This window comes from Oncorhynchus clarkii, chromosome 7 (assembly GCF_045791955.1).
Source record: "Oncorhynchus clarkii lewisi isolate Uvic-CL-2024 chromosome 7, UVic_Ocla_1.0, whole genome shotgun sequence".
NCBI classification, from domain to species: domain Eukaryota; kingdom Metazoa; phylum Chordata; class Actinopteri; order Salmoniformes; family Salmonidae; genus Oncorhynchus; species Oncorhynchus clarkii.
Window position 1 is genome coordinate 82,293,457 of NC_092153.1, and position 26,195 is coordinate 82,319,651.

At 42.8% G+C, this 26,195-nt stretch overlaps 1 protein-coding gene across 3 annotated transcripts in view; it reads right to left on the bottom strand.

The window, feature by feature from the left end:
* Positions 1-25,254, bottom strand: part of LOC139413910 (spidroin-2-like) — a 70,321-nt gene extending 45,067 nt beyond the window's left edge. For 2 of the 3 annotated variants that reach the window (XM_071161761.1, XM_071161759.1), the window contains exon 1: positions 24,518-25,254. The gene's annotated coding sequence lies outside the window, so the exon portion shown is untranslated. Of the gene's footprint in view, positions 1-17,250; positions 17,476-24,517 lie in introns of those variants that run through there. The other variant, XM_071161760.1, reaches the window with a different exon arrangement.
* Positions 25,255-26,195: the final 941 nt, after the last annotated feature.

Consider the following 26,195-nt stretch of genomic DNA (forward strand, 5'->3'; position numbering starts at 1 on the left):
AAACTAAAATATGACATTTACATATGTATGAAGCACCTTTGGCAGCAATTACAGCCTCAAGTCTTCTTGGGTATGATGCTACAAGCTTGGCACACCTGTATTTGGGGAGTTTCTCCCATTCTTCTCTGCAGATCCTCTCAAGCTCTGTCAGGTTGGATGGAGACCGTCGCTGAACAGCTATTTTCAGGTCTCTCCAGAGATGTTCGATCGGGTTCAAGTCCGAGCTCTGGCTGGGCCACTCAAGGACGTTTAGAGACTTGTCCCGAAGCCACTCCTGTGTTATTTTGGCTGTGTGTTTAGAGTCGCTCTGGAGCAGGTTTTCATCAAGGATCTTTCTGTACTTTGCTCCATTCATCTTTCCCTCGATCCTGACTAGTCTCCCGGTCCCTGCGGCTAAAAAACATCCCACAGCATTATGCTGCCACCACCATGCTTCACCGTAGGGATGGTGCCAGGTTTCTTCCAGACATGACACTTGGCATTCAGGCCAAAGAGTTTAATCTTGGTTTCATCAGACCAGATAATTTTTTACTGAGGAGTGGCTTAGGTCTGGCCACTCTACCACAAAGGCCTGATTGGTAGACTGCTGCAGAGATGGTTGTCCTTCTGGAAGGTTTTTCCCATCTCCACAGAGGAACTCTGGAGCTCTGTCAGAGTGACCATCAAGTTCTTGGTCACCTCCCTGACCAAGGTCTTTCTCCCCCGATTGTGCAGTTTGGCTGGGCAGTCAGCTTGAGGAAGAGTCTTGGTGTTTCCAAAATTCTTCCATTTAAGAATGATGGAGGCCACTGTGTTCTTGGGGACCTTCAATTCTGCAGAAATATTTTGTTACCCTTCCCCAGATCTGTGCCTCGACACAATCCTGTCTCAGAGCTCTACGGAAAACTCCTTCGACCTCATGGCTTGGTTTTGCTCTGACATGCACTGTCAACTGTGGGACCTTTATATAGACAGGTGTGGGACCTTATATAGACAGGTGTGTTCCTTTCCAAATCATGTCCAATCAATTTAATTTACCACCGGTGGACTCCAATCAAGTTTTAGAAACATCTCAAGGATGAGTCTTGTTTGTTTCCTTTTAAGAATGATGGATGGCACTTTTTATTTTTAATACATCTGCAAAAATGTCTAAAAACCTGTTATCGCTTTGTCGTTATGGGGTAGTGTGTGTAGATTGATGAAAAAACAAACATTTAATCCATTTTAGCATAAGGCTGTAACATAACAAAATGTGGAAAAAGTCATAGGGTGCGAATAATTTTTGAATACACTAGTCTAGTTAGGCTATACACAGAAAATAATGTTTTGCGATACATGCACTGCAATTAGAATTATGGGGGGGGGGGGGGGGGGGGGGGGGTGTTTGGGTGAAGGATCCCAACTTCGTTAAAACGTTTAAACATATACACCCCTAGCTAAGATCCTGAAAAAACAGTGACAGGATGAAATCCCTCCAAATGTCTTGTTAGGAAACCACTTGTTTCTCTGCTCATTACCGACGGGGGCTTTCAGAGTGTAGCCTAGCGACGGGGGCTTTCAGAGTGTAGCCTAGCGACGGAGGCTTCCAGAGTGTAGCCTAGCGACGGAGGCTTTCAGAGTGTAGCCTAGCGACGGGGGCTTTCAGAGTGTAGCCTAGCGACGGGGGCTTTCAGAGTGTAGCCTAGCGACGGGGGCTTTCAGAGTGTAGCCTAGCGACGGGGGCTTTCAGAGTGTAGCCTAGCGACGGGGGCTTTCAGAGTGTAGCCTAGCGACGGGGGCTTTCAGAGTGTAGCCTAGCGACGGGGGCTTTCAGAGTGTAGCCTAGCGACGGAGGCTTCCAGAGTGTAGCCTAGCGACGGAGGCTTCCAGAGTGTAGCCTAGCGACGGAGGCTTCCAGAGTGTAGCCTAGCGACGGAGGCTTTCAGAGTGTAGCCTAGCGACGGAGGCTTTCAGAGTGTAGCCTAGCGACGGGGGCTTTCAGAGTGTAGCCTAGCGACGGGGGCTTTTAGAGTGTAGCCTAGCGACGGGGGCTTTCAGAGTGTAGCCTAGCGACGGGGGCTTTCAGAGTGTAGCCTAGCGACGGGGGCTTTCAGAGTGTAGCCTAGCGACGGGGGCTTTCAGTGTAGCCTAGCGACGGAGGCTTTCAGAGTGTAGCCTAGCAACGGAGGCTTTCAGAGTGTAGCCTAGCGACGGAAGCTTTCAGAGTGTAGCCTAGCGACGGAGGCTTTCAGAGTGTAGCCTAGCGACGGAGGCTTCCAGAGTGTAGCCTAGCGACGGAGGCTTCCAGAGTGTAGCCTAGCGACGGAGGCTTTCAGAGTGTAGCCTAGCGACGGAGGCTTTCAGAGTGTAGCCTAGCGACTGAGGCTTCCAGAGTGTAGCCTAGCGACGGAGGCTTTCAGAGTGTAGCCTAGCGACGGAGGCTTTCAGAGTGTAGCCTAGCGACGGAGGCTTCCAGAGTGTAGCCTAGCGACGGAGGCTTTCAGAGTGTAGCCTAGCGACGGAGGCTTTCAGAGTGTAGCCTAGCGACGGAGGCTTTCAGAGTGTAGCCTAGCGACGGAGGCTTTCAGAGTGTAGCCTAGCGACAGAGGCTTTCAGAGTGTAGTGATAGAGCTCTCTAGATTGAAGGAAAGGCTTTGTCTATGTTCCAAATGGCACTCTATTCCCTAGTACATAGAGCACTACGTTTGACTTGATCCTCATGGGTCTTATAGCACCCTATTCCCTATATTTGGGATGCATACAGCCTATGACCACTCCACACATATAGCCCAGCCAGGAGATCTCCTCTTGTAAAAATAGAAATGCTCAGACAGCAACTCAATAAAGAAGTGGACTTCAATAGCGCGTATAATATTGTTTAAACACTTGTCTTCCAAGAGTTGCCCCTCTGGGATGAATAAAGTTCCGGCTATTGGATTGAACTGACATATTCTCTTTTAATGTTCTCTCCTCTGGTCAGTATTGTGTTTCCACCAGAGATGTCTTCTTCTCCTCTGGTCAGTATTGTGTTTCCACCAGAGATGTCTTCTTCTCCTCTGGTCCGTATTGTGTTTCCACCAGAGATGTCTTCTTCTCCTCTGGTCAGTATTGTGTTTCCACCAGAGATGTCTTCTTCTCCTCTGGTCCGTATTGTGTTTCCACCAGAGATGTCTTCTTCTCCTCTGGTCAGTATTGTTTTTCCATCAGAGATGTCTTCTTCTCCTCTGGTCAGTATTGTTTTTCTACCAGAGATGTCTTCTCCTCTGGTCAGTATTGTTTTCCACCAGAGATGTCTTCTTCTCCTCTGGTCAGTATTGTTTTTCCACCAGAGATGTCTTCTTCACCCGTAGACTGTAAAGGTTGTCGCCTGGGTCACAGGGGTAGACACCGACAGAGCATGTGTCCAAAATGGCACCCTATTCCCTATAGGTCCTTGTCGAAATGAGTGCACTATAATAGGGAATAGGGTGCTATTTGGCACGTATCCAGAGACTGGCCACTTAAAGGTTTATAGAGGAAGCTCATTAGTTAGAGCTATGGTCAATACTGTTTACTGAGCATGGTACTGGCAATCCTAACACACTGCTCTGAGGAGGAAATCAAAGAAACCAGAGTAAGGGCACTACACTATGAGGACAGGATCAGGGGGGAATAGAGAGAGCAGAGGGGAATGAGTGAGACAGACTATGTTATGAGAAGGCTGAGAAGAAGGGAGGAGGAATAAAAGAGAGCAAGCGAGAGAGAAGGAATTGAGTCTGTTTATGTTAGGAGAAGAGGAATAGAGAATAAAGAAGCAGAGAAATACTGTTTATATTAGGAGAAGGGAATGGGGAGGACTGCTGTAGCAGGATTACCACAGGGCTCTCAGAGAGAGCAGAGATGAGTCATCAGACAGACAGTCGAGCAGAAGAACATGGAGGAGAGAAGGATGGGAGAAGAATAATAGGAGAGTGTACCCACTGTACACTGTATTGCCATGCAGTTGAGACATAATATACCTTTGAATGGAAATAGCCCCTTTTTCCAGCCTATATGATTAGCTAGCGTTTTGATTTGAGTCCTACGTCCACGCAGCTCTGGTGAAAAGGCTAGCTAGCGTTTTGAATTGAGTCCTACGTCCACGCAGCTCTGGTGAACAGGCTAGCTAGCGTTTGATTAGCTAGCGTTTTGAATTGAGTTCTACGTCACGCAGCTCTGGTGAACAGGTTAGCTAGCGTTTTAATTAGCTAGCGTTTTGAATTGAGTCCTACGTCCACGCAGCTCTGGTGAACAGGTTAGCTAGCGTTTTGAATTGAGTTCTATGTCCACGCAGCTCTGGTGAACAGTGCTGAGCTTCATAAAAGAGATTAGGTAACATTACGGACACAAGCAATATCAACGTTGAATACATTTCCGGTGACCTTCAGCTAGTACCCCCCTCGGAGTACGGTGAAGTTATTAATTACACTTTGGATAGTTTATGAATACACCCATTCACTACAAACAGACAGAAGTCCTTCCAAACTCAGTTCCTGGGGAGGAAGGAAACTTAAGATGGATCAACAACAGTGTAGTTACTCCACAATACTAACCTACGCTGAACCAAAATATAAATGAAACATGCAACAATTTCAAAGATTGTATTAAGTTACAGGTAGGGTTAAGGTAGGGTCAGAAAACCAGCCTATCTGGTGACCACCATTTGCCTCAAGCTCTAACGCCGGCGCTCGTTCTAAAACCTGGCTGTGGACTGTGGTATTGTCAGCAACCAATCGTCGTGTCGGAGATATAAAATAAATGGATATTCCTTTCGCACACAACGGAATGGAGCATTTAAATACAGCCTGTAGTGTACAGATCATTACATTTAATACAGCCTGTAGTGTACAGATCATTACATTTAATACAGCCTGTAGTGTACAGATCATTACATTTAAATACAGCCCGTAGTGTACAGATCATTACATTTAATACAGATCATTACATTTAAATACAGCCCGTAGTGTACAGATCATTACATTTAATACAGCCTGTAGTGTACAGATCATTACATTTAAATACAGCCTGTAGTGTACAGATCATTACATTTAATACAGATCATTACATTTAAATACAGCCCGTAGTGTACAGATCATTACATTTAAATACAGCCTGTAGTGTACAGATCATTACATTTAATACAGCCTGTAGTGTACAGATCATTACATTTAATACAGCCTGTAGTGTACATATCATTACATTTAAATACAGCCTGTAGTGTACAGATCATTACATTTAATACAGCCTGTAGTGTACAGATCATTACATTTAATACAGCCTGTACAGATCATTACATTTAATACAGCCTGTAGTGTACAGATCATTACATTTAAATACAGCCCGTAATGTACAGATCATTACATTTAATACAGCCTGTAGTGTACAGATCATTACATTTAATACAGCCTGTAGTGTACAGATCATTACATTTAATACAGCCTGTAGTGTACAGATCATTACATTTAAATACAGCCCATAGTGTACAGATCATTACATTTAATACAGATCATTACATTTAATACAGATCATTACATTTAAATACAGCCTGTAGTGTACAGATCATTACATTTAATACAGCCTGTAGTTTATAGATCATTACATTTAATACAGCCTGTAGTGTATAGATCATTACATTTAATACAAATCATTACATTTAAATACAGCCTGTAGTGTACAGATCATTACATTTAATACAGCCTGTAGTGTATAGATCATTACATTTAATACAGATCATTACATTTAAATACAGCCTGTAGTGTACAGATAATTACATTTAAATACAGCCTGTAGTGTACAGATCATTACATTTAATACAGCCTGTAGTGTACAGATCATTACATTTAATACAGCCTGTAGTGTACAGATCCTTACATTTAATACAGCCTGTAGTGTACAAATCATTACATTTAATACAGATCATTACATTTAATACAGCCTGTACAGATCATTACATTTAATACAGCCTGTACAGATCCTTACATTTAAATACAGCCTGTAGTGTACAAATCATTACATTTAATACAGATCCTTACATTTAATACAGCCTGTACAGATCATTACATTTAAGAGCTTGAGCAATGATATTAGTTTTTAATGGAAAACACAATTACAATGAAGGCTTGTTGTGTAACTAAAAGATGACCGAGATTGATAACAGCTGCATGTAGCCTAGCCCTATTTGCATTGGTGTGTGTGTGATATCTTGTCTGCATGAGTGGTTGACAGAGGAATGTGGACAATGTGTTCCTGCATTAGGCACGGGTCGGAAGCAGCTGGGTCAGTGAAAAAGCTAAACTACTGGGGATTCATGGAAAAGACATCACCCAGTCTGTCCACGACAGTACCATGGGCTGATTGGGCCTTCTCTCAACAAATCTTTCCTTGATTCCTCACATCTGCTCTCCTCATCATCACCTCCTCCTCCTCTTCAAAAAGAAGGAGAAATTCCTCTCCCCCAGTACTTTTTAAAGAAGGCGGTGGCGAGAAGAGAGGACCCGAGGAATTGAGGAAAGAGTCATTGAAACAGATCCATGAACGTGATCAGACAGGGACCACAGAGGCGTCACTACAGTCCCTGGTTTGAATCCGGGCTGTATCACAACCGGCCGTGATCGGTTGTCCCATAGGGCGGCGCACAATTGCCTCAGCATCGTCCAGTTAAAAGGGATGGTTTGGCCGGCTTAGGTCGTCATTGTAAAATAAGAATTAGTTCTTAACTGACTTGCCTAGTTAAATAAAAAAATATGCGTCTCTCCCACAGTCCACAGAGTAAACGACGCTAGTCTCAGGAGTGTTGTCAACACAGTACACACACACACACTTCAGGGGTCAACACAGTGTACACACACGTCTCAGGGGTCAACAGAGTACACACACACTTCAGGGGTCAACACAGTACACGCACGCGTCTCAGGGGTTAACACAGTACACACACACGTCTCAGGGGTCAACACAGTACACGCACACTTCAGGGGTCAACATAGTACACGCCTCAGGGGTTAACACAGTACACACACACACACGCACGTCTCAGGGGTGTTGGTCAGTAAACGGTGTTCTCAGGGGTGTTTAAAGACTAAAATAGACATATGTGTGTGGCTGTGGCCACATCTGACTCTGGATGGAATCACTTTGTCAATATATTTGCTCAAAAACAGTTGTTGTTGTTGTTGTTGTCGTTCAATATGCCACGCACGCGTTCAACTAGCGCCACCGATTTCTATAAGGGCTCACTACGCTACCAGTTTAACACGAACGAGAGTTAGCCTTTTTTTTCCCTTCTTTCCTAAACCCATCCAAAAAAAAAGGACAACTTCTAAAATGTTACGCAGCAGAATCTGATTTTAGTAATAACTACATCGTGGGCCTGTTAGAACGCATAAAACATGAGTTTTTTTACGAATATCCACTTGGTTCGATCAGATTTCATGACAGCGTCCATGCCCTATCTACCACTGTGTGTTCCATAGAGCTCTTTACAACAGGTATATACTAACACTGAATGAGAAACACTGACCTCAGACCACTAGGTCAGGCCTGGCAGTAGGGTCAGGCCCGGCGGTAGGGTCAGGTCCGGCGGTAGGGTCAGGCCTAGCGATAGGGTCAGGCCTGGCAGTAGGTTCAGGCCCGGCGGTAGGGTCAGGCCTAGCGGTAGGGTCAGGCCTAGCGGAAGGGTCAAGCCCCCCACTGTCCCACCATGTAGGTCTATCTGAAATCTAGTCATCCATAGCATCATGGTATAAACAGACATGTTTGTCAAGTCAAGTCAAGTCAAGTGGGGTTTTGGAATGGATTATTACAGACCACTAGGCCTCATCAACAACAACAACATGAAAGGGAGAAGAGCAAAGGCTTCGTTTCGTTCACACAAACAAAAGCATTAATGTGTGCCTCTTAAGATTTTCCGTCCGATGTGGTTGGATCCTCGTGTGGCTGCTAAGCTCCATCTAAGCACTTACATCATCGCGGGTCAGGACGGATGACAGAGGGAGCCTCCATGTCATTAGAATGCAACATAGAGATGAAATGATACCACACCTCCTAACCTTGCAATAGCATCTTCTTTGACAGCATTGGGCAGCGCAATTGACCTCCAACATTAAAATAGTCAATTTTCTAGAGCAACGCAGCCACCCTAAGTGACTCCTATTGTCTTCTCAGGAATTGTCACACTTCTGTGTAGCAGAGGTTCTGTTGTGATAGCATCCTGTAGGTCTGATAGCTGATTGGATATTGACCAATAGCATAGCGGTTGAGTTAACAACTCATATTTTGAATCCAACAAGTCAGATGTTGTGGTGAGAGATTGTCATTCTCCCCATCTCCCCCAAGAGCTATGGACCATGTCTCTCTCTCCCTGATCCTCTCTCTGATCATGCCTAGATACTTCACTTAAAAAACTCCCACACAAGTAGAATGCTGACCCATGATGTTGCGCGACGATTTAAGTCAATAAGTCATTGTTTTAGTTAAAGTATGATATATCTGGTCTTGACGTGACAAACCCGAAGCACCCACTTTGTGCAAATTCAATGACGTGTATAAATTACCTGCCACTGATATTTTTAGACTACGGGCTGGGTTTCAGGGCTGGGTTTCAGGGCTGGGTTTCACGGGCTGGGTTTCATTTAAAATGGTACCATCCAACAGAGTGACATTGTTTATTAATCAGAAACACCTACAAAGTTCACAAGTCATAGCTGAGCAATATAATAGATCATCTTTTGCTACAGCAAAGATGGTGTATAAATGAAGATGGTGTACTCAGGACGTTCACCATTGAAAATAAAATCCGTTCCGGTCTACTTAAGGGGGTGTGTCTCACATACACTCCAATGCATTAGCAGCTGGATCTGGTCTACTTTGTTAATGGACTGTCATTGACCCAGAAAAAAAAAAAAGTGATTGGGGTGTCGCGCTTCTTCTTCAGTCTCTGGCGGCCTGCGTCATTCTTCGGAGGTGGAAACTAAACAACAATTTCCCTTATAGAACAGGAATTGACGCTCCTGAGTGGCGCAGCTACAGAAACTACAGTCCATGGTTCGAATCCAGGCTGTACCACAGCCGTGATTGGGAGTCCCTTAGGGCAGTGCACAATTGGCAAAAGCGTCGTCAGGGTTTGGCCGGGGTAGGCCGTTAATTGTTACTAAGAATTGGTTCTTAACTGACTTGCCTAGTTAAATAAAGTTTAAATTAAAAATAATAACAACAACAATTACGTTGAAATAGGGGTGATATTTCTCTCTGGTGAGGACCTTTAATGTTTTGTTAATGTCAGTATTGTCTTGTAACTTAATATTTATGCCGTTTGTGAATCAATTCATTTTACAATGACATGAAATATAAATGCCTTTAGAATTCAAATGTTCAAATCTTTATTGAGAGCCAATTCCTGTAACTATAGTCTCTTGCATTGCTTTATTTGTTTATTTCACCTTTATTTAACCAGGTAGGTCAGTTGAGAAGTAGTTATCATTTACAACTGGACCAAGATAAAACAAAGCAGTGTGACACAAACAACAACACAGAGTTACACATGGAATAAACAAGAAACGAGCCAATAACACAATAAACAAGTCAATGACACAGTAGAAAAAAATAATGTCTATATACAGTGTGTGCAAAAGGCATGAGGAGGTAGGCAATAAATAGGCCATAGGAGTGAATAGTTACAATTCAGCAAATTAACACTGGAGTGATAAATGAGCAGATGATGATGTGCAAGTAGAGATACTGGTGTGCAAAAAAGCAGAAAAGTAAATAAAAACAGTATGGGGATGAGGTAGGTAGATTGGGTGGGCTATTTACAGATGGACTATGTACAGCTGCAGCAATCAGTTAGCTGCTCAGATAGTTGATGTTTAAAGTTGGCGAGGGAAATAAAAAAAAAGTCTCCAACTTCAGCGATTTGTGCAGTTTGTTCCAGTCACTGGCAGCAGAGAACCAGAAGGAAAGGCGGCCAAATGAGGTGTTGGCTTTAGGGATGATCAGTGAGATACACCTGCTGGGGCGTGTGCTACGGGTGGGTGTTGTTATCGTGATCAGTGAACTGAGATAATGCGGAGCTTTATGGAGTCAGATAAACATTTTTGATATACTTTGTTTACTGTTAATTGCATTATGGGTAGTACGTGAGTATTACCCCACAACAAATCAGACATTTTTTTCTTTAGTTCTTCTTCTATGAGTGTATTGGAATTCATAAATAGTCCCATCGAAATAACTACTTCAAAAATGGTTAAAGTACTCAGTGGCAAAACAAAAACAGGCTTTGGTCAGAGTGTGCCCTCTATCCAACTCTATGGACTACAGTAACATCCAGGTCAAGATTATCAGCTATTTCTATCAGTAGTCCGTTAGAGACGCTGGCACGCCATGCAAAAGGCCACAGTGAGCCTCAGACCAGCCAAGGACTTCCAGGAAAACCACATCTGCAAGATAAGGGTTGTACCATTCCACAAATTTCTTAGGATTTCCTGTAAATTTTGCAACCCTACTCCAGTTGCCTCAGTATTCTAGCATAGATAGACATCACATAGGGTATAGTATAGACGACGATATATCAATAATTGATTCTACCACGTAACAGTACACAGCCTTTCCACCATAGAAATTGAATAAAAGGGATTATCCCCTACTGGCCATCGGGGCGGATATCTCCTACTGGCCATCGGGGCGGATATCTCCTACTGGCCATCGGGGCGGATATCTCCTACTGGCCATCGGGGCGGATATCTCCTACTGGCCATCGGGGCGGATATCTCCTACTGGCCATCGGGGCGGATATCTCCTACTGGCCATCGGGGAAATCCAACATTTCCCCTATGAGAGATTTTGGCTAACCTAAACCCTCGATTCAAGCTACAGCATGCAGAGCGTAACAGGCATGGGAGGAACTTAATGTAGATCTTATTTGAATGTGTGAAGCTCGGAGTAGCTGTTATGTATTGTAGCAGAGATATTTCTCTATTTCATTTTCAATACATTTGCAAAACTCTCTAGAAACATGTTTTTAGTTTTGGCATTATGGGTCGGGTATTGTGTGTGTAGATGGGTGAAAGAAAGTTGTGTCAAGTTGGCTGGATGTCCTTTGGGTGGTGGACCATTCTTGATACACACAGGAAACTGTTGAGTGTGAAAACCCCAGCAGCGTTACAGTTCTTGACACGTTCAAACCGGTGCGCCTGGCACCTACTACCATACCCTGTTCAAAGGCACTTAAATCTTTCGTCTTGCCCATTCACCCTCTGAATGGCACACATACACAATCCATGTCTCAACTGTCTCATGGCTTAAAAATCCTTCTTTAACCCGTGTCCTCCCCTTCAACTACACTGATTGAAGTGGCCACCAGCTGGGCGACCCTGGTTTAAAGAGTTTAAAACCTACTTTTCCAGGCTGTTTAGGCTTCATAGTAACAAGGTCTACCAACGTAATTATATCAAGAAGTATATCATCAACACAGATCTAGCCTACAGCTACACTGTGAGACATTGAAAATGACTTTTAATTTGCTTGATTCCCCAAATGGCACCCAATTCCCTATGGGCCCTGGTCTAAAGTAGTGCACCCTATACACTATGGGGCCCGGTCTAAAGTAGTGCACCCTATACCCTATGGGGCCCGGTCTAAAGTAGTGCACCCTATACCCTATGGGGCCCGGTCTAAAGTAGTGCACCCTATACCCTATGGGGCCCGGTCTAAAGTAGTGCACCCTATACCCTATGGGGCCTGGTCTAAAGTAGTGCACCCTATACCCTATGGGGCCTGGTCTAAAGTAGTGCACCCTATACCCTATGGGGCCTGGTCTAAAGTAGTGCACCCTATACCCTATGGGCCCTGGTCTAAAGTAGTGCACCCTATACCCTATGGGCCCTGGTCTAAAGTAGTGCACCCTATACCCTATACAAACCGATAACTATACTGATCCTAGATCAGAACTCCTACTCAGACAATGAATACAAGCCCATAACTATACTATACAGTTTAAAAAACCAAACAAATACTTACCCTTTCAAGTACATTAGTATTCTATATAGCCTCTATGAGCAACAGAGTCCCCAAATCCAGTATAAAAATCAAGAAAGAGTACAAGTATTATATAGAGACATTATTGGATGGAACTCCGTTCCATCTCCTATTGTTCAAGTGAACAGCAAACCTGGTTTAAAAAAAAACAGATGAAGCAACACTTCACCACACACAACGCCTCTCCCCTATTTGACCTAGATAAGTTTTGTGTGTATTGATATGTAGGCTACGTGTGCCTTTAAAAAAAAAAAAATGATGTAGCTCTGTCCTTGAGCTATTCTTGTCTATTAAAATGTTCTGTGTAATGTCATGATTCATGTGGAGCCCAGGAAGAGTAGCTGTTGCTTTTGGAAGAGCTATTCTAATCAAATATCACAATACCAAAGACTGTGTTATATACAAAAGAGACTTATGAAGACACACAACCTCAGACACAGACAGACCGAACGTAGCTTCTCTAAATCAAAGGCTACAAAAGAGAAATAAGTTCAAATGTCAAGATTTCACAGAAACAAAAACACACAAGCAACTACAAAACAGACCCACACACACGGCAACTACAAACACACACCCTAGGCAACTACAAACACACACACACACACAATTAGGCAACTACACACACACACACACACACACACACAATTAGGCAACTACACACACACACACACACACACACACACACACCAGGCAACTACAAACACACCAGGCAACTACAAACACACACACTAGGCAACCGAACACACACACACTAGGCAACCGCACAAACACACACACTAGGCAACCGCACACGCACACACTAGGCAACCGCACACGCACACACTAGGCAACCGCACACGCACACACTAGGCAACCGCGCGCGCGCGCACACACTAGGCAACCGCGCGCGCGCGCACACACTAGGCAACCGCGCGCGCGCACACACTAGGCAACCGCGCGCGCGCACACACTAGGCAACCGCGCGCGCGCACACACTAGGCAACCGCGCGCGCGCACACACTAGGCAACCGCGCGCACGCACACACTAGGCAACCGCGCGCACGCACACACTAGGCAACCGCGCGCACGGCAACGGCAACCGCGCGCACGGCAATGGCAACCGCCCGCCCGCACGGCAACCGCCCGCACGCACGGCAACCGCCCGCACGCACGGCAACCGCCCGCACGCACGGCAACCGCCCGCACGGCAACCGCCCGCACGCACGCACGGCAACCGCCCGCACGCACGCACGGCAACCGCACGCACGCACGGCAACCGCACGCACGCACGGCAACCGCACGGCAACCGCACGCACGCACGGCAATCGTGCAAATAATAACGTCTCCCTGCTCAAAGGGATATTCAATTGTTGCTTTTTTTTTCTTCAATAGGGGCCCTTCTTTGCTAGGCATTGGAAAAGCTTCCTGGTCTTTGTGGTTGAATCTGTGTTTGAAATTCACTGCTCGACTGAGGGACCTTAGAGATAATTGTACGTGTTGGGTACAGAGATGAGGTAGTCATTCAAAAATCATGTTAAACACTGTTATTGAATACAGAGCGAGTATGTAACTTAAGCACATTTTTACTCTTTAAATGATTTAGGCTTGCATTAACAAAGGGGTTGAATACTTATTGACTAAAGACATTTCAGCTTTTCATTTTTAATTAAGTTGTAAAAAAAAAAAAACGTACAGAAAACATAATTCCACTGACATTATGGGGTAATGTGTGTAGTTGGTCAGTGACAAAACAAATCTCAATGTAGTCCATTTTAAATTCAGGCTGTAGCAACAAACATGTGGGAAAAGTCAAGGGGTGTGAATACGGTCTGTAGTCAAAATGTTGTTGATTTTAATTAACAGAATACTCCATGACATGAATAGTAGATGGTAGTATTGTCAAACGTGTCGACAACGGTGATGCAACTTACCAGTGAAAATAACCCCGGGGTGGGTAGAGGAGGCACAAGGCAGAACTAGACAGCTGTTGATCCCCAATGCCCTTCCTTATGAACTGTTCTCACTGAACAAAAAAAGACTGCACTTACACAGGCATTTTCTTTTATGGGCTTAGGTGGTGGGCGTAGCAGGGGGCGTGACAGAGATTACATTTACATTACATTTTAGAGGACCTAGGATCAATGGAGACACTCAAGTTTTTTTTTTTTAAATCATGCATCTTTTGAAACATTCACAAATAGTAATGGCCTCTAAACCTTCCAGCTGCCTACTGAACCCTATTCCAACTAAACTACTGAAAGAGCTACTTCCTGTGCTTGGCTCTCATATGCAGAGCATAATAAATGCCTCCCTATCTACCAGATATGTACCAACCGTACTAAAAGTGGCAGCAACAAAGCCTCTCCTGAAATAATATTTAGTGAAAAAAAAAAATTAAATGGCCTTTATCGAATTTCTCATTCCTCTCAAAAATGTAAGAAAAAGTTGTTGCTAGGCAACTCACTGCCTTTCTGAAGACAGATAATGTCTACTAAACGCTCCAGTCATCATAGCACTGAGATCGCACTCGTAAAGGTGGTAAATTACCTTTTAATGACCTCAGACCAAGGCTTTGTGTTTGTCCTCCTGCTCCTAGACCTTAGTGCCGCTTTCTACACCATCGATCACCACATTCTTTTGGAGAGATTGGAAACCCTAATTGGTCGACATGGACATGTTCTTGCCTGGTCGAGATCATATCGTTCAGAAATATGTCAGTTCATCTCTGTGGATGGTTTGTCCTCTGACAAATCAATGGTAAGTTTCGGTGTTCCTCAAGGTTCCGTTCTAGGACCACTATTATTTTCACTATATATGCTACCTCTTAGTGGTCATTCGGAAATACAATGTCAACTTTCACTGCCATGCAGACGAAACACAGCTGTACATTTCAATGAAACATAGTGAAGCACCTAAATTGCCTTCCCTGGAAGCCTGTGTTTCAGACATAAGGAAGTGGATGGTTGCAAATGTTTTTAAGTTTAAACTTGGACAAAACAGAGATGCTAATTCTAGGTCTCAAGACACAAAAATATCTGCTGTTTGACAATGATAGTTGTACAGTCGGCTCAAATAAAACTGAAGGATCTCTGCGTTACTCTGGAACCTGGTCTCTCTGTTGACAAACATATCAACAATATTTAAAGAGCAGCATTTTTCCAGATTTGTAACATTGCAAAAATCAGACACTTTTTGGTAAAACATTTTCTGGCAGAAAAACTAATCCATGTGTTTGTCACTTCTAGATTAGACTACTGTAATGCTTTACTCTCAGGCTACCCGGATAAAACACTAAATAATCTTCAGTTAGTGCTAAACAAGGCTGCTAGAATCTAGACTAGAACCAAAACATTTGATCATATTACTCCAGTGCTAGCCTCTCTACAGTGGCTTCCTGTTAATTAAGGCCAGTGCTGATTTCAAGGTGTTACTGCTACCCTACAAATCATTACATGGACTTGCTCCTACCAGATGATTTGGTTCTGCCGTACATACCTACACGTACACAAGACGCAGGCCTCCTTACTGTTCCTAGAATTTCTGAGCAAAAAGCTGGAGGCAGGGCTTTCTCCTATAGAAATACATTTTTATGGAATGGTCTGCCTATCCATATGAGAGACGCAGACTCGGTTTCAAGTCTTTACTTAAGACTCATCTCTTCAGTAGGTCCTATGATTGAGCGTGGTCCTGCCCAGGGGACCGAAAGTGAACGACAAGGCAATGGAGTGACCAACCACCCTTGCCGTCTCTGCCTGGCCGGTTCCCTTATCTCCACTGGGATTCTTTATCTCTGACCATACTACGGGGGCGGAGTCACTAGAATGCTCACGCTCTCCAATGCCGTCCCCTGGGAGGGGTGAATCACGTCGTACCAGGCTTTCTCAACCTAAGTGGATTGAGTCACTGGCGTGATCTTCATTCCTGTCCACTGACTTGGCTGTCCCCATCCCCAGTCCACCTGGTCGTGCTGCTGATCCAGTTTCTGTTGTTAGGCTGCAGCTATGGAATCCTAACCACCTTGTCCCAGACCTGCTTTTACGACCCCCCCGGCACCTGCTGTCTCGACCTCTGAATGTTCGGCTATGAAAAGCCATCTGACATTAACTCTGCCCTCTTGCACCCTCTACAACCACTGTGATTATTACTTCACCCTGCTGGTCTTCTTTGAACATCTTGAAAAACGATCTGGCCTTAGCGGCCACGTACTCTTATGATCTCCACCTGGCACACAGAACCTGGTTCCTCTCTAGGTTTCTTTCTAGGTTTCAGGCATTCAAGGAAGTTTTTTTTCCCTAGCCACTGTGCTTCGACATCTGAATTGCTTGCGCTTCTGGTGTTTTAGGCTGGGTTTCTTTATAAGTACTTTGTGACATCTGCTGATGTAAAAAGGGCTTAATAAATAAAATGTGATGGTTTGAGGCCTCCATTAAAAAAATTTTTAAAAAGCAAGCATATTTCCTGCAATTACACACATTTTACCATGCAGCTGAGAGAAAATGTGGCAGTTCATTTCCTGCGATTCTATGCATTTTGCCAAGGCTAATTTTATTTTGCTCAAACAATAACAAAATTAGTACTGCTAAATTCATTATTTTGGGAAATTTCAATTCTCCCTGTCTAGTTATTTATTTATTTTGGTGACTGTTAGTTCTCAAAGATACCCTAAATTTAAAAATATATATTAGATCCATTATCTTTTCTACATAGTTTATATCTGGTTTAGTTGGGGTTTTTTTTGGTTGGTATTTTTACACTTGGACGATCCGAGAAAATGCTTAGGCGGCCAACCCAAGGATTACAACGGCAGAAAAATCCCTGTTAAAGGAGACAGCACTTCGTCTCTAGTCGCAATAAACTAGGCTACTGCAAGAACATCAGCCAATCATTCACACAACAACAACACACTTTCTTCATATATAGAATTATCTTTACTACGTCACATTATTTCCCCATGACAACCACGATAATCTGACACTGTTTTTGCTTGACCACATTACCAAAACAATAAAAGGCATGCACCGACAGCCGGTGTCAGTGTAACGGATATGAAACATACCCTAGCCTACAATGAATAGGATTCCAAGCTACGACCTCAGTCTATCCCAAACACCATGGAATTATAACAGAGCTTAAAAAAGAAAAAAAATCCTGTTTTAGAGAAGATTCACACCACTGTGGCTCAAACTAGGGATGAAGAAACTATCAACTACTATCAACTTGAAAAGACACGACTGAAGAAAAGTAGGTACATAACAGTCTACTCTTTACCTGCTCATTCTGACATCTTCCTTGTGATGAGAGAAGTACAGTAGTATCCAGCCTTAGTGTTTTCCTTCTCTTCCTGTTGTCTCAGTCAGAGCTTGCTAGCCATGTTGTGCTGTGCTAGTCCTGTACGAGAGACTGACTGGCTGGCACTCAGCTCAAAGATACCTAGGGCTCAAAGAGGGAGGGATTAAAGCCTTTAAGTGTTTGGCATAAACTTCCTTCCTGTTCAGTTTGTTTTTTTGCCACTATTTTCCAGGGAATTATAGAAATACAGTCATACTTCACCCTCTGGTTCAAGCCCCACTCCAAATCAGTTCAAAACTCAAAACACTGCTTTGTAGCGACAGTCCCCTCTAAAATTGAGGCCATGCTTCAGGACCCGACAGAACAGAAAGGCGACAGCTGAGAGAGAGAATGAGCGCGAGAGAGGAGGAGCGGGAGAGAGAAAGAGAAGGAGCGAGAGAGAGAGAGAGAGAGGAGGAGCAGAGAGAGAGAGAGAGAGCAAGAGGTGACCCTAATAAGCCTCTTTAGTGTGGTGACAGAACAGGTCCAGGACAGGATGCCTTCTTTTCACTCTGTCAATTAGGTTCATATTGTGGAGTAACTACAATGTTGGACCTGGACCTAACCAACTGGCAAGTGTCTTCACTGACATCTCAACATGTCCCTGTCTGAGTCTGTAATACCAACATGTGTCAAGCAGACCACCATCGTCCCTGTGCCCAAGAACACTAAGGTAACCAGCCTAAATGACGCACCTCTGCAGCCATGACGGAAGTGCTTTGAAAGGCTGGTTATGGCTCACATCAACACCATAATCCCACTAACCTTAGACCCACACCGATTCGCATACCGCCCCAACAGATCCAGATGATGCAATCTCTATTGCACTCCACACTGCCCTTTCCCACCTGAACAAAAGGAACACCTATGTGGGAATGCTGTTCATTGACTACAGCTCAGCGTTCAACACCATACTGCTCTCAAAGCTCATCACTCAGCTGAGAACCCTGGGACTAAACACCTCCCTCTGCAACTGGATCCTGGACTTCCTGATGGGCCGCCCCCAGGTGGTAAGAGTAGGTAACAACATACCCGCCACGCTGATCCTCAACACGAGGGCCCTTTAGGTCAGGCTGGGCGATATGGCCAAAACATCATATCACGGTATTGAATTTTTTTAAATATATATAGTTTTTTTATCACAGTATGATGGTATTTTATGTTTTTAAATTAGAACATTTCTAAATTTGCTTTATAAGTAGTGCATGACCCTAGGGTAGCAACAAATACATTAAGTAACTTCAAAATGGGTCTTTCTCCATTCTGAATGTTTATACTGTTCAATTCAACAATTTTTTGGGGTATTTTCATATATTTTCTGCATTTGTTGCACTCATTTGAGAATTGTCACACTGCCATACAAGGCTGCATGAATAAACCTTATTTTGAACCAAAAGTTGCAATAGCGTTTTGACTTATGATTTCGAGCAAAACACTTTGAAATGTTGGAATCATGGAAATAGAATGACTATTCTAATTCTATAGTTAGAATATGATAGTGGTCACTTTGAATAGTGTTGTTTGACATGAAAACAAATGAAAATGCCAGGGAGGAGTTATTGTGATTATTTTCTTAGGAACCTAACACTTAGGGTAGGAACCAAAGTGTTGATAATTGTTTCCTAGGGGACCCTATAATCTTTGGCTACATTGTCTGTTTTCTCTTAGCTACCTCATGTAGCTAACATATTACTGCTTCTGGTATTCCTCTTTGATTTAGAAGATACTGTTGCACAAACAACATGCTGATTTTGGTCTATACCATCACTGGTAGTATCAGGCTGTATAACTAATTATGTTTGCTCTGACTCCGTACATTAGCTAGCTACCTAGCGATTAGCGGCTAACAAGATTTAGGCCCCAACTTGCTAAGAAAAGACAAACTAGCTGTGTGCTGATGTAAGAAACACAAACTAATGGTGTATTATATAACACTAGTGGATTTATATGAAGAAACAAAGTGAAAACAGCAATGTTGCCATCGACATTGTTGCATGCGCTGCGCTGCATTGACCATGCAGAATGAAAGCAGCATGGAGAGAGAGCGAGAGATGACTCACATAGCGAAGTAAACTATAAAAACGGATGTTACACACGACGCATCACATTTATTTTAAATCAAACATTCAAATAACGTTATAGAAGGTAAGTAAAAACCCAAACTGGTCCATGCATTAATACCGGTATATCGTAAAATACGGTATAGCGCCCAGCCCTACCCTCAGGGGTGCGTGCTCAGTCCCTTCCTGTACTCCCTGTTCACTCATGACTGCATGGCCAGGCACGACTCCAACACCATCATCAAGGTTTGCCGATGACAACAGTGGTAAGCCTAATCACCGACAACAATGAGACAGCCTATAGGGAGGTCAGAGACCTCAAATAACCGGTGCCCCCGCACATTGACTCTGTACTAGCACCCCCTGTATATAGCCTCGCTATTGTTATTATACTGCTGCTGTTAAACTATTTGTTACTTTTATTTACTTAACACTTATCTTCAAGCATTGTTGAGTAAGGGCTTGTAAGCAAGCATTTCACTGTAAGGCCTGTTGTATTCAGCGCATGTGAGTAATAGGATTTGATGTTGTTGATCCATCCTCAGTTCTCTCCTATCACAGCCATTAAACTGTTTTAAAGTCACCAGTGGCCTCATGGTGAAATTCCTGAGCGGTTTCCTTCCTCTCTGGCAACTAAGTTAGGAAGGACGCCTGTATCTTTGTAGTGACTGGGTGGATTGACACATCATCCAAAGTGTAATTAATATCTTCATCATGCTCAAAAGGGATATTCAATGGCTGTTGTTTTTTTTTTTTTTGTTTTTTTACACATCTGCCAATAGGTGCCTTTCTTTGCGAGACATTGGAAAACCTCCCTGGTCTTTGTGGTTGAATCTGTGTTTGCAATTCACAACTTAGGGACCTTAAAGGTTAATTGTTTGTGTGGGGTACAGAGATGAGGTAGTCATTCAAAAATCATGTTAAACACTATTATTGCACACAGAGTGAGTCCATACAACTTATTATGTGACTTGTTAAGCAAATGTTTACTCCTGAACATATTCAGGCTTACCATAACAAAGAGGGTTGAATACTTATTGACTAAAGACAATTCAGCTTTTCATTCTGTATTAATTTTTTTAATATATCAAAATACATCATGCCACTTCAACATTTGTGTGTAGTATGATTGGGATGACCATTGACCAAAACATTTTTATTTATAGCAATTTAAAATTCAAGCAACAAAATGTGGAAAAAGTCAAGGGGTGTGAAGGTGTATGTAAAAGAGTAATGGAAAAGGGAGGAGAACCTGGTCATTTCTGTGTAGGAATCGGAAACCTGTTTTATTTATTAAGTAGGCAAGTCAACTAAGAACAAATTCTTATTTAGAATGACGGCCTACCCCGGGCCAAACCTGAACGACGCTGGGTCAATTGCGCGCCACCCTATGGGACTCCCAATCACGGCCGGATGTGATACAGCCCGGGTTTCGAACCAGGGACTGTAGTGACACCTCTTGCACTGAGATGCAGTGCCTTAGACCGCTGTGCCATTCGGGAGACCTTATTCCAATCACTATGGAAATTAAGAAGATCATTGACTTGGAGGGAATTTAGATAGAAGCGCATCATATTTTTCTTTATCACTCATCTGCAGAAAGACATCAGAGTAGTGGAATGGGGTGTTGGACATCATATGGGTAAAAAAAAATGTTTTACCTTTATTTAACCAGGTAGGCTAGTTGAGAACAAATTCTCATTTACAACTGCGACCTGGCCAAGATAAAGCATAGCAGTATGAACAGACAACATAGAGTTACACATGGAGTAAACAATTAACAAGTCAATAACACAGTAGAAAAAAAGAGAGTCTATATACATTGTGTGCGAAAGGCATGAGGAGGTAGGCGAATAATTACACTTTTGCAGATTAACACTGGAGTGATAAATGATCAGATGGTCATGTACAGGTAGAGAGATGAGGCAAATGAGGCAAACCATTACCACATATTTTGTGAATGCCCTAAGCTTGTTTCTTACTGGCAGGACGTGCAAAGATGCATGGAAGGCATATTTAGGGTTGATGTCTCATGCAGAGGTGAGGTTCTGTATTCAGGGGCCTACTGGTTAGAGACTTGGGCCACTAACTGAAAGGTTGCTGGTTCAAATCCCCGAGCTGACAAGGTAAAAAATCTGTCGTTCTGCCCCTGAACAAAGCAGTTAACCCCACTGTTTCCCTGTAGGCTGTCATTGTAAATAATCATTTGTTCTTTAACCGACTTGCCTAGTTGAATAAAAGGTTACATTTTTTATTTTTTTATTCAGGGAACAAGCTTGATTGGTAATACTCCCAATCGCAAGTAAGAAAGCCCTTATAACAGTTAGAATCAAAGGCGTCCGTGGTAGATGAGTGGATAACATGTGATCTATGTGATGGAGAGGCTGACCTTTTCTCTGAGACTACAGGGGGAAAAAATGGATTCATAGTGACTGTCAAAATGGATTGAGTAATATAACATGGTTAAGGTCTGATTTTGTTTAATGGTCAAAGTGGAAAAATCTGGCTCTGTAATACAATCCATCTGTTCACCTGTTAATAGTTACTGTATAAAAAAAAACGGGAGAGAAAAATATTGGAACATTGAGAACAAAGACCTTTGTTCTATGACACTGCATTCCTGAGACTCACTGAATGTCTTAATTTTTGTTTTTAATGCTTTTTAACTTTTGTGCTCTCTTTGTCTTGATGCTTTTCATTGTAGACATCTTGCATATTCACACTTAAAAATGGAGGCAACTATATGTACATTCTATATTTGGACTTGGTGATGTGGAGTGGCCCTGAGGGGCTGTGTTGCATGAGTGGACTTTCTCATGGACAACTGAACTATGGCTTGGTGTGAGAGAAGTCTCAATGAAATGTAACTTGTGTCTGAATCTTATTTTTGCTCCCCCCCCCCCCCCAAATAAAAACAGAATTTCAACAACAACAAATATTTAGACTAGAGGTGGAGGATTTGAATGAACATGTGTAATAGCTGGGTGGAGGTAGGCCTATTGAATGGGCATGTAGGTTAACTGCTGGGGAAGCTTGATAGAATAGCTTTATAAATAAAAAAAACTTTAAAAAATGCTTAATCAACATCTTCTCACACTCACAGACATGTCATAACTTACAACATGCAAGTCTGCAAATGTATATCGCTTTTGCTGACCGAATGTTTACTATGCAGTTGTTGTTGTCTTTCTACCAGCATAAAATGTTGTTTCGTCAGTGGCGTGTGATCTCTCTACATGGGATTATGCTTTTGAAGAAAGAGAGCTGTGCAGAGTGACAGACACCAACACTGTTAAAACAACAATGTCACTCCCCAAGACACCAACCATAATGGGTTAGGCTCCTAGCCTTCAGCGATATCCTTCAACAACAGCTATGTCTAATAACATGGCTACGCATGCCACTCAAACACCCCCCCCCCCCCCATCTCAACACCACTGTCAACTCCAGGGAGGTCAGCCAGCACACAGGAGCCAGAGAAATGGGCTAGGTGGGTGACCTCTAGAGGGGAACGTATAGGGACGCTGCATGTGGAAAGAATAACATTTGTCACAGAGACACATTCAACAGGTGACCCATGCTAATTGATGGGGCACAGCCCGTCAGTGGGGCAGGCAGCAACTCTAGGATGTCCCGGTAGGACAGGCCACAGAATGACACAGGGCCAACTGGCTTTTCAAAAGCCACAGCTGGATTGGCTCCTAATATGTGATCACATAAATCATTCAACTGATATCCCCCTACCACATTCATAGATGCTAACTGCTTTAGCGCCTACTGATGATGGTGTCTTCTGACATCGCTTGTTGTACGTTTTTGGAAACATAAGGAATGCATCTTTAAAAAACAAAAAGGTTAAATTACTACACACCTTTGTGTTCCCACAAAGCCATATCTCCATGTTACTACGGAAGACAGACAGAAGAAATATGCAGCCACATGTGCTAATTATCAAACAATCAAATGTATTTTTAAAGCCCTTTTTACATCAGTCAATGTCACAAAGTGCTTTACAGAAACCCAGCCTAAAACCCCAAACAGCAAGCAATGCAGGTGTAGAAGCACGGTGGCTAGGAAAACCTCCCTAGAAAGGCAGGAACCTAGGAAGAAACCTAGAGAGGAACCAGGCTATGAGGGGTGGCCAGTTCTCTTCTGGCTGTGCCGGGTGGAGATTATAACAGAACATGGCCAAGATGTTCAAACGTTCATAGATGACCAGCAGGGTCAAATAATAATAATCACAGTGGTTGTCGAGGGTGCAGCAGGTCAGCACCTCAGGAGTAAATGTCAGTTGGCTTTTCATAGCTATCTCGCGTGCTCCGAACACCTGTGTGTAAACGCAACTGGAGGCATATACTGCTTGTGGAAATGTGCAAAACTGCTCTAAAACGTTAAAAACACCGCGTCGGAATTGTAGTTGACACGGAGCCAAATGTGGGCGAACTTAACCGCTGTAAACACTACACATATGGAGTAGGGTTTTCGATAACTAATATCCCTTTACCACATCCTCAGAGGCACTAAATACATGGGTAGAAAATGGGAAGGATAAACACATTAATGAATATATGATAGGCCTATATGTAGACAAATATCTGGGAGTACGTACAGACTGAGCGTTATTTTGACAATACAATCCTTCATATTTAAATATACGAGGCAGATTAAGTCACACTTGCTCCTCCAGTGTTACATATGACCATAGGTTGTCACAGCTGAATACCGAAGTAACATGTTTTCATTGCACGATGGAGGCTTTGAGTGTGAGCAGTTGTTTACTGCCCTAACACTAAAAACGGTTGATGTTTTTTCAAAAAGGTTCTATCACATATGGTTAGCTACAGCAAACATTAACATTCATGTTTATATCAGTCATTGCAGTATCAACAACCAACCCTGGCAAAGATCCAGATTGTAACGTTAACTGATTACATTGTGCGAGGAGTATGGCGTTAGCTTGCCAGTTAGCCCACCAAAACATGTACGTTAGGTATGCTTAATCCAATAAAGACTTCAGCTCAGCTAGATAAACATATCTGGCTATATTAGGTAGCTAAAACACGTTTTTTGGCAATGCTCGCCAACTAGTTTTACAACTACGCTAACATTACACATTATACCAAGGTTAGCTAACGTTGTTTACTTACCGGGTTTGTGAATCCTCAGTTTGACAGATGAAAGCAAAACCCAAATCGGAGGGCAAACAGGACAGACCCCTGCCTACTGTGCCCGAACCGAAATAAACCTTAGCTAGCTAACGCGTTAGCAGATAACTTGTAGCCTGTGTGACTGCATTTTAGCTAGTTACTGTTGACTTAAATCGATGTAGTTAATGTTCGCTACAAGTCAACATGGCTAACTAGCTAGGACGTGCTTGCAACCTGAGAAAGGCTATTCAGGTGGTAGGTACTCTGTAAACCTTAGCTAACGCTAGCTAAATGTCTGACTAAAACACACGCTAACAAGCTAGCTAGTTAGCAGCGACTCGGTTTAGCACAATAGCTAATTCGGGTCCCTCAGTTCAGGCAACAATATATATATATATATGTGTGTGTGTCACTCTCCCGTCTAATAACGGCATGCTTCGCATCCAAAACAGTTCGGTACGGCATATATTATGACGACATTTTGTGACGGTTTTGGTCTTCGGTAACGGTTTTGGTCTTCGGTAACGGTTTTGGTTTTCGGTAACGGTTTTTGTCGGATGTTCGTGCACACGACATTATTTTCTTATTTTTCTTCTTCTTCTTCTTCTTCTTATTCTGTAGTCAAGCCGAAGTTCGATAGCCTTAGTCAACGCCCCTTCGTCGGTGATTGGTTCAATTGTAAGGTTGACGCTAGCAAATACATTTTTATAACTAATCCAAGATTGTTCATATGCGTCGTTTAGAGCGGTAGCTAATGAAGCATATCGTGGGCGGAACAAGTAAGGAGGTGGGGCAAAGCCAAGCACGAGATCCTATTGGCGCGTTGTATCATCTATTTGCATATTTCGTTAGGGAACGCCTCCTCTGTATAGTAAGCGTATGCACAAACTCTGTTTGACCTTGCACTCCTAAACATCGCGATTTTTTTTTACTTTGGGAAAACGTTAATTCTATAAAACTTCATGGATTGTGTTTGTAGTTTTGGGAACAGAAAAATGTTTTGGGAACAGAAAAATATAAGGAGATCTGGGCCCAGATTCACAAAACCTTTTTAAGAAGAAATAACTGGCATTTTTTTTCTTAACTATAGACTTAAGAATGAAATTAAGCAAAATTGCTATTCCTCAAAAAGGTTATTGGAAAATGTATTGAGCTATTTCTCATGTTTCTCCTTAAGCAAAAAGTTAAGAAAAAAAATTATTATTGAAAATAAAGTTAATGGAAATGTTCTTAAATCCAAGATAGATAACCAACCCCTTGTCCTAAACTCTGGTCAGTGAGATAATAAGATCATGAAAGCAACAGTACATGTTTAAATCACTCACAAACTTAATCTGAAAGTTTCGGTATTGATGACTTTAAACCCAAGAACATGTTTTAGATTATTTCCTTCTGAGATTATTGGTCTAAGATGATTGTCAATGCTAGCTAGATAGCTAGCTAAATTGGTTGCCTAGCAACAAACATCTTAAGAAGATTCAGAAGAAGATATTTGTCAAGTTTCCAAGAAAATCATAAAATCTTAAAAGATATTGTTGAGGAATTGCACTTACTATCTTACAAACTTCTTGTTTTTTTCTTTCTTAAAAAGCTTCTTATGTTTATGTGTGAATCTGGGCCCAGATGTTTAAATCGATGAGAAAATTTGCAGAATGTCGGCCCAGTTTCACCTAGTTCC